This window comes from Bos taurus, chromosome 5, assembly GCF_002263795.3.
Source record: "Bos taurus isolate L1 Dominette 01449 registration number 42190680 breed Hereford chromosome 5, ARS-UCD2.0, whole genome shotgun sequence".
Lineage (NCBI taxonomy): Eukaryota > Metazoa > Chordata > Mammalia > Artiodactyla > Bovidae > Bos > Bos taurus.
This window is the reverse complement of record NC_037332.1, coordinates 16,533,135-16,543,027: the sequence shown is the minus strand read 5'-3', so window position 1 is coordinate 16,543,027 and position 9,893 is coordinate 16,533,135. Positions and strand designations below refer to the sequence as shown.

The window sequence follows — 9,893 nt, the reverse complement described above, 5'->3', positions numbered from 1 at the left end:
AAATGAAGTTCTATATTTTAGCCAACATTTATGAGACATCCATATATCAATGGATTATGATGCTTTTTAAATGCTTTTTTAAAATATGAATATTGTTTCATACAGAGATTCCAAATAAAGAAATGGAACTGAAAATTCCAATGATCCTTCCTCTTATGTTTTGTGTGTTGCTAATATTCCAAATAAAGTGTTCTATCTCTCATTCCAGAATATTATTAAAATTCTAAAATAATTTTCTAATTTACAAGGAATTGTCATATCACAACATATCATTCAACTGAAACAGAATTCAAAAATCACTTGCTTTTATTTAGAAGGGAATAATTTATGCAACTTGGTTTTATTGGGAACATATTATTTCCTTTAGGAGGATATTCAAAGTCAATATTTATGCCTGTGGTCACATATTAAGGATCTACATTCCCTTTGTTTATTTTTATCTAACTTCTGCATTTTAAGTAATGTTTAAAAATGATATACTTCTATATTGCAACAAGTAATAAGTGTTAATAAAAATACATTTATCTATCTTCAGTACTGTAATTTAAAACAAAACCATCTAAATATTATAAAATTCAATACAGTGGTTTTAGGACATAAAGAGGACATTCCCTATACATGAATGATTCTTAAAACTGCAAAAAGGGATATGATTTAATATGTTAGCTAAAAACTTTACATGTTTCTCTCAGATAGAAATGTATATATGAGGATAGTATGGATTCCAGACTGTAGTTTGAAAGAAAGCAATAGTGAAAATGAATTCCATGCCAGTAGACACTTTAAAAACTAGATTTAGCAGCAGTCACATTAGCTTAGATAATGGGAGAATTTTTCTTCATTGAAAATGCTCTGTGTCGCTTAGGAAGAACTTACTGAGGCAGCCTGCCATCTAGCTTTTTCACAGAAAAACAGGCTTACAGACTGCAGATGAGAGAGTCTGGAGCAGAGACAGTTTTAACTTAGCCATTCCTAATTTATCTCAAGCGTATTCAATTCATCTTCACTGCTCTATGCACACAGGAACACCAGATTGTCGTCCCTAGGGAACAGAATGCAACCGGAGATCTAGAGAGCTGTCACATTCCAAGAAATATTTAAATTGTGCTGATTTTCTTCTGGAGAACTGAGCCCAGGGAATGAAACTCTCCATCAAGTCATAGCTTTGCGGGCAATAGATCAGAGGATATTGCCAGTTTTCTAATGGATTGTTGTTATCGGGCAGGTTTTCTCTGAAGGTACGTAGTTATTTTCTCAATTCATTACCCTTTTCCTGTTTATCAGGTAATGATCTAATGAGCTGGGGAGCCAAACCTGTGAAAAATAGAAAGATCTTAGTCTGTATTGACTAAAGAATGACACTTTATGGCTGCATGTTTATAGGTGAATTATCTGATTCCTGTACTAAAGATTAGTAGGGTATAGTTTGAATTGCATTATCAGCAAAAACAGGCAAAACAAAAACAAACCGTGCTGCAGGCTTCATTATCATAAGTTCATATGAATTCTCTTGAGGATTTTCTTTTATAGCTGCACTATATAATAAAGGGGAATAAGACTTTGGAAACTTACTTAACCTTATACATGTTTTATTCTTTTTACATAATCATGATATTTTATCCATGTATTCCAAAATACAAAACTTTGTCTCAAATGCTGCTATTGGTTTTGATGTTGTGGATGCTTATGACATTTGAATATATGAATGACAAGAGTATTTAAAGAAACTCTAGCAGAAGTATTCCTGAGAATATTATATCAGTGTACTTTGTTGACTTTCAGCTCTATATTTTTGAGTTTGGAATCATCATACTAAGATAAATTGCTTTAATTTTAGTTAAATACACATACTATAAAGATTTATTATCCAACTTTGTTCTGTGAAGTGAAAGCCTCAATACATTTATAGAAAACATGAAACTAGCAGAGTAAAATTTTAAAAGCTGACAAACTTCTGAATGTTTATTAAACTAATAAAAATAGAGAAAACCTTATCCTAAACTAGAATCTAACTGTGAAATATTAAAACAGAAAGGGGTGACTTCCGTGCATGGTTCCTGAAAGTTAAGAATGTATTTGTAGGGGGTTGTTCTATGTCAGAGTGGGTGGGAATGTAAGACAGAAAGTAAGCACGTAGTAATGACAGTGAGTTTATGAAAACTGAAGAAATATTTTAAAATATTGTATGAGGGCTTTTGACACATCTAAGTGATTTATTATTGTGTGAATTCACTCAGTGATACCTACTGTGGCTTTGATATTTTTCCATGTCAGGAATGACTATTAGGGTAGGTAGAGGAGCAGTGCATGTGACCTGCAGCATAGGATTTGTGGACTGTTGCACAGACTTCGTGGACCCATCAATGGGTTAATCACAGACTTGAGAGGAAATGGTGGCTGAACTTCAGGAAAGCACTTGTTAAATGTGTTCTAATTTCTTTGGAGCATTTGAGAGACTATTAGAAGCTTAAAGGAAACAGAGAAGGAATGAGTCACCCAAATAGCAACTTTAAGTTCATTCTCTCTTATCCTCAGAGGGATTGTAAAAAGCCAAAAGTGGAAACGAAAAAGGAGATAGAGTCCTCAAAGAGTATGTTTAAGTGCTTCTTTTTTCATTAATCTTCCAAGAATTGAGAAATAGGGGCTTAAATTAAGGTTTCCCTATGGATTGCTCCATTTTACAAGTTTTCTCTCTCTTTTATGGAACATTTTTTCTCCACTCACTTAAGAAAAAAAAGTGAGCTTGCTTCCAGCCTGATTTCTGCCCAATAGCTTGTATCTCTAATTTAAATTTCCAGAAATGTGCTCTCTGAAACTGCATACACTTCGGAGTCTCATTTTCATCATTCACTGAGTTTTGTATGCCAAAGGATAATGTAATTTAACATTTTTTAACATTCTTTTAAAATTATTATCACAATTAGCATTTCTGAAAATCTCAGACTGTGTGCAAAAGAGGGCATAAGTAAGGGAAAAAATATAAGGGAACATAATTTATGTTCTTTTAGAGTAAGATAATACCAATAAATAATGAAATATATTCACTTCATGTTTGAGTATGGGGCAGAAATGAAAACAGCTTAGAAATATATCCCTTAATTTACATTTTAGATGTTAGATGAATATAAGAAATCTGAAAATAAGGAGGAGGAGTTTCATTTTTCAGATTGGAATTTTTTTGTTTTGTTTTAACCTCCTGTTAACTTTTTCTACTGCAACATGTTAATGTCTTTTACCTCCCTAGAGGGTTCATTCACTTATTCGGCTATCTAAATCTGCTCATCTTCCAGGTCTAGTGCTAAAATTTGTTTTTTATTTCATCTTATGATGAGTTAATTGTAAAATATATTGCCATAATTTCATTTTATTAGCTGCTGTTAAATATTTAATATTTATTGAGTGCCCATGAAATGTTTGGTGCTTAAAAGCATATGTAGAAAGAAAATACATACTGATATTTCTCACAAATCAGCCAGTTTATTAATATTCAAGATTTCTAATTGGTGCCCACAGAGGAAAGCAATTACACCTGACTCTTTAGTAGCTACTTATATGCGTGTAAGGCATGGACAGTCCTATATTCAGTCAATAATTTTCATCCACCTTTACTGAAGATTCCAGACTAGTCATACAGATGTTTTCAAATTCTCCCTTAACTCTGTTTTATATGTTAAAGTGTCACTGAAGACAGAACACTGAATTGTAGGTAAGACAAACTAGGTTTAAATCTGTTAAGCAAATCTGTGTAGGTTAATCATCTCCTCCATACCTCTGTCTCATAGGTGGTATAATGGTGTCTACTTTTTAGATTCTTGTGGGTAGTAAAGATCAGGCACATTAAGTAACAAACACAGAGTTTGTGCACAACATATGCTTGATAAACAGTACCTGTTTTTATTATAATTTCACATACAGAATGTTCCATTTGAAATCAGTGTGACTCTTTCTTCAATGATGTGTGTATATGCATATGTTCATTTGTTATACAGTTTTAGTAATCAAAATAATGCATTGGTTATGTGGTTATTACTTGGCACTAAAGTTCTCTATAAAGTTACTAAAGCAAAATTACTAAATTCAAGATTAGTTTGAGAAATTAGTTGGCATATTCCCCATGGCTTTCAAATTGCTAAATAAATCATGATTTACTGGAGAAAAAAGATAGAACTATATCTCATTTTCCCACTTTTCCCTTGTCCCAAAAGATATGGAAATAGAAGACAAAACACTAAATCCTCTTGCTCATTTTAATGTGCCCTTTGCCCCTTTCATTTGCATTTACTTTGCTATAATGACTTGTCTAGTGAGATGGCCTCAAATTCCAACTGCATATGGTAGTTCAAGCATGCAAATCCACCCCTCATGGAACAAATATATGAAAACTTTTATTAAAATAAAAGATAGCTTTTGCTTTGAAAAAATGCTAAACAATTTTTAATGAGAGTGAAAATGTTAAAATGCAAATATTAAATCCAGCCAGATGTTGACCTTAACTGTGAGTCTGAATCTTTACAAAAATAGGTTGCAAATCCAAGCTAGAAGCTGTTTTCTTTAGGTGACAAGACTGCTGAAAAATCCTGAGTCTGAATTTCTCAGATACATTTCATATTGAATTAAGCATGTACAGAAAGCCTACTTTAATATCCTAAATTATATAGAGAGGAAAATTAAGCATAATATAAATTGGTCTTATATATCTGTATATATCTGGATTTGTATTGGAATTTGGAAATAGATGTATAAAAGTCTTCTTATAAAAAGGAACCACCAAGTAATTATTTTCAAAGTGCATGACAACATTCTAACTAGATCAAAATGTGGATGCAAAAGCAAGTACCTGCTGAGAAACTATTCTTCTTTTTTTGTTTTTTGGTCAGGGTCTGTTGTACCAATCCTGTTTTATATCTGTGAATTTACTTGTCAGTAAGGAGAAGGTGAAGGTTTGGGTATCTGACTTCGTTTTCCAGATGACCCTTGAAGTTCTATTGTTTTTTCATTGTCAATTTCAGATATTTTGGCCCAGTACTTAAAGGAGATTAGAATCTATATTCTAATTTCAACTCAGTTTTCTAATTTCTAATGCATGTGTGTAAGAATAATAATAATGGTCACATGGTGGTGTAGAATACATGACAATGTTGTAAAATAGTATTACAGGGGCTTGTTCATAAGTACAGAGTTGATCCTCAAACAACACGGATTTGAACTACACAGGTCCACTTATATGTAGATCTATTTTTATTAGTAAATACTACCGTACTACATGATCCATGGTTTGTTAAATCCAAGAAAGTGGAACTGAAGATATGAAGGAAACTTCCTCCATGTATATGGGAGGCTTAACTGTAAGTTATATGCATAGTTTTGATTGCTTTGAGGGCTGGTATTCCTAGGCCCCAAGTTTTTCAAGGGTCAACTATGCTAATAAATGGTAATAAGTATTACTGTTTCTCTTATGACATCACCATCTGCACACCCACTCCTGATATTGGGTTTCCAGTTATTCAGTTAGGTTATCAGGCTACCTTTGGTGGGGGAGGGGTCCCAGGGGGAAGGTCCCAAATTCATGTTCACCTACATATTTCTCCTACATCTAGCTTCCTCCGAGTAAATATTCTTGTTTACTAATCCCTACTCCTTTGACCTAACCTTAAAAAGCTTAGCCACAGTCCCTTGAGATGTTTTTTTCCTAGTAAATTCTTAAGCTTAGTAATTCTCTCCTGATGTCTATTTTGTATAAAGGAAGCAGAAAGAAAACATGGTTGTCTTGTGGCAGATACAACTTCCACAGGCTTCTCGAGTGGAGGCTTTCTTCTATGAAAGGTGTACTAATAAGAATTATCAGCTGAATTGTCTCTCCCTAAAATTCATAATGGCAACCCATTCCAGTATTCTTGCATGGAGAATTTCATGGGCAGGGGAGCCTGGCAGGCTGAAGTCCATGGGTTCAAAAAGGTCAAACACGACTGAGAGACTTTCAAAATTCATAGGCTTACTGGGAGTTATCCCAGTACCTTGTAATGTGGCTACATATGGAGATAGAATTTTTTAGAGATATAATTAAGTTAACGTCAGGTCACTAGGGGGATTCCTAATCAAATATGACAGGTGTCTCAATAAGAAGAGGAAATTTGGGCATAGATTCACACAAGACACTGGGAAAAGATGGCTATCTATAAGCCAAGGAGAGAAGCCCTGGAAGAAATCAACCCCCCTGAAACTTGATCTCAACTTCTATCTTATAATTGTGAGAGAAAAAACTACTCTGTTCCTTTAGCCACCCAGTCTATGGTGTATGGTACTTTGTTATGGCAACCCTAGTAAATTAATACAGGTAAACATGTTAGGGGAGAAGGCAATGGCACCCCACTCCAGTACTCTTGCCTGGCAAATCCCATGGACAGAGGAGCCTGGCAGGCTGCAGTCCATGGGGTCGCTAGGAGTCGGACACGACTGAGCGACTTCACTTTCACTTTTCACTTTCATGCATTGGAGAAGGAAATGGCAACCCACTCCAGTGTTCTTGCCTGGAGAATCCCAGGGAGTGGGGAGCCTGGTGGGCTGCCGTCTATGGGGTCACACAGAATCGGACACGACTGAAGTGACCTAGCAGTAGCAGTAGCAAACATGTTAGACTTTGTGGACCCCATGAAGTTTCTGTCATATATCCTTCCTTTTCCTCCTTTCCTTCTCCCTATTCATGCTTTAAAAATGTAATGCAAAACAGAGAACCAATAAAAACAAATGTTCTTAGGGGCCATATTTGTCCATAAGCACAGTTTCCCAACCCTTTTTCTAGAAAACAAGAGAGCTTTCAAAGCCTTCCAAAGTTTGGGCAAAAGATAGTCCTGACTTCCATGTTCTTGCATGTGATAGTTTACAGGGCATCACTGATTTTTAGCCTAAAAATGTACCTTGGCCCTTTCCTTCTGCTAAAATTCTTCCAAATACCTCAAGTTAATGAAAAAGTATTTTGATTAGAGTATTTTACCTTCACTCTGAAATGGCCCTTTCAAGTCCTAGTGGTAGAACAGCATCTGAAAAAAATATATATAATAATAATAGCAGTTTGCACTTGTTGAGTACATCTGTAAGCTATTCTAAACACTTAACATACATTTTTTCATGATTATCCTACCAACAATCTTGCAAAGTAACTGCTGTTATAATCATTTTACAGATAAGGAAATTGGAACACATACAGAAGAAACAACTGCCATGGGTATTTAGCATAAATAACTTAGATGACTTGTAAATGTTTGGATATAGGATCTGTGGCCCAGAGTCTGTCATGTAACCACTCTACCATGATGGCTCTCAGATTATGGCAGAGTTTCATGTTTACTCTAGAAACAGCTATGAAAATGTTGGGAAAGTACTTATCAAGTAGCAATTCAGGTGAAAGACAGGGGGAATGATACAGTGCTTATTTTAATCCTACATTTTATGTGAATGAAGTAGGTATGGTGGTTCTCTAGTTATGTTATTTCTGTGTGTCTTTTCTTATAGACAATATGATTTAGGACTTTTTTTCTCCTTAAAATATATAGTGAGAGAGTATGGATTTAAAAAAACTAGTTTTATTGTTAGACAAATCTAAAGAACAAAATGGTACAATTTTGAAACACAGGAAATTTATATTTAATTTTGCATGTGAATATGTTAATATGCTTATTTTAGTAATCCCTGTTAGATGCAGAAATCCATGAAAAACTAAACTGACAAACGGTTATACATGCTCCATTATTTCTGGTTATTTTAACAGTATCAACAGGTAGTAGATTTGAATGTGTTTGTATAAGAACCTGTTTGAGTGAAAACTTTGCCAGGTGGCAATTCTGCTTTAATTTTAAGAAACATATGTTGTGTACCTAGGTTGTCCTTTTTAATTTCATCAATACATGTGATATATTTTCAGTGTTTGTATAGAACTGAAATGTATTTTCTAGCCAAATTTGAATTGGTAGAACATCTTTGAAAAGAAAAGTAGGCCAGCACTCCCTTGTGATGTAAGGACAGCTGACCTACTTCATAAATTATTCTCCCATCACCCTGTTTGCACAATTGAATCCTTGTTGTTTATGTTCCTATTCCTACTAAAGAAATGTAATCATAATTAAGTGGAAGGCTGTCAGTCACATGCCAAAGTGAATCAATGTTAAAAAAAAAAAAAAGCTATTTCCAGCTTTTAGCTGTAATTTCTAGTAATTAAAGTATAGGTTTCTTTACATGAAGAACATTAATAAAACACTTATTGTTTAAGAGTTTATTATAATAGGCCCTGTTATTTTAGGCTCTGGTAGATTCCTAGTTATTGTAGAGCAAACCTAAAATAAAATGCCTTCACATATTTTCAAAGGGACTGGTGGATAACTGTGGCCCCTCTCTTTTTTTTAAATTATTTTTAAGTATGCATTTATATTTAGTCTCTCTAAAAATTGTTTTATTTATCTTTAAGAAGTATGCGAGTAGACACGTGAATATATGTATGAAGGTATTTGTGTGCATGTCTGTGATTGTCATGTTTATCTGCATTTTTTTAAACGGAGCTCTCCATAGAAGACTTGAAATACAGATCTTTAGTTCAAAGCAATATATTGAAAAGCATCTTCTCACTAGTAAGTGGACCCTGAAATATATAGGAATTAGAGCAATAAATCCCACCCTGGATTACTTTACAACTCTCTACCACCCTGCTTTTACTTAAAGTTACTCCTTACAAAAAATCCATGTGTTATAAAATATCATGCCAGGGATTTGTTTTCTCCCTTGGATTATGCCCTTGAGGTCAAAGTGGGGAATATTCTAGGAAAATGAAGTCTTTAGGAGAATTGGTGGAATTTATCTGAAGAAATGAAGATTAACACTGAAAAGAAAATAATTATTTCTAGGTTGTCAGTGGGGATAGGGATGGGCTAGATCTTGAGAATAATGTTGGGAACTGGGATACACATAACAGAAATTCTCTGAAGAGTTTATCTTATTATGTAATCTCATTTGCAAATGAGAACAGTTGTATTTATCTTTAGCTGCAAGTCTTGTTTTCCTTTTGTGACCCCTAATAGCTATCTCTAAACCTTTGGTAAATGCCCACATAGACCACAGGGTATAGACTAAATCTACACTAAGAGAAAAACCTTAATTTGCCCATAGCTACATACAGACAACAAGGAGATCAAACCAGTCAGTCTTAAAGGAAATCAACCCTGGATACTCACTGGCAGAACTGATGCCAAAGCTGATTCTCCAGTGTTTTAGTCACCCAAGGTGAACAGCTGACTCTCTGGAAAAGTCCCTGTTCCTGGCAAAGACTGAGAGCAGAAGAAGCAGAGGGATGAGATGGCTGGATAGCATCACCGATACAATGGTCGTGAACTTGGTCAACTTCAGGAGATGGTGAGAGACAGAGAAGCCTGGCGTGCTGCAGTCCGTGAGGTCACAAAGAGTCCAACACTACTGGGCAACTGAACAACAGCAACAAGGATAGATAGACACATACCTACAGAGCAATATGCGCAGTCCAACAGATTGGCAAATAGGAACAGGCTGACAGACAAAGACAGATTGACAGTAAGAGCTGACAATGAGACAGGGATAGTAGACCAATATAAGGAACAGGCAAAGAGCCAGCCAGCCAGAAACATACCACAGTGGGAATTGGCTGAATAGATGGGAAGGTAAGCACAGACTGGCAGATACAGACACAGAGATATCAAACAGACAAAAGTCTGAGGCTCAGACCCATGTCTAACATGGACAGGTAGGTCTGGCCACTGAAAGGCATAGATGTAAATGTAGTTGTTGGTGTATAGAGACACTGTATACTAGAATGCTGCCTTTACATTCATGAGGCAAAATTCAAGAATAAGCCATTTTTATTGCTTATTAAAGGA

At 34.9% G+C, this 9,893-nt stretch overlaps 1 long non-coding RNA gene across 1 annotated transcript; it reads right to left on the bottom strand.

Moving 5' to 3' along the window:
• Window positions 1-288: 288 nt before the first annotated feature.
• On the bottom strand, window positions 289-9,623 carry LOC112446650 (uncharacterized). The gene is made up of 3 exons (XR_003034659.2): window positions 9,219-9,623; window positions 6,992-7,037; window positions 289-1,314 (listed from the first exon to the last, which is right to left on the bottom strand). It is a non-coding gene; the product is annotated as an uncharacterized lncRNA (long non-coding RNA).
• Window positions 9,624-9,893: the final 270 nt, after the last annotated feature.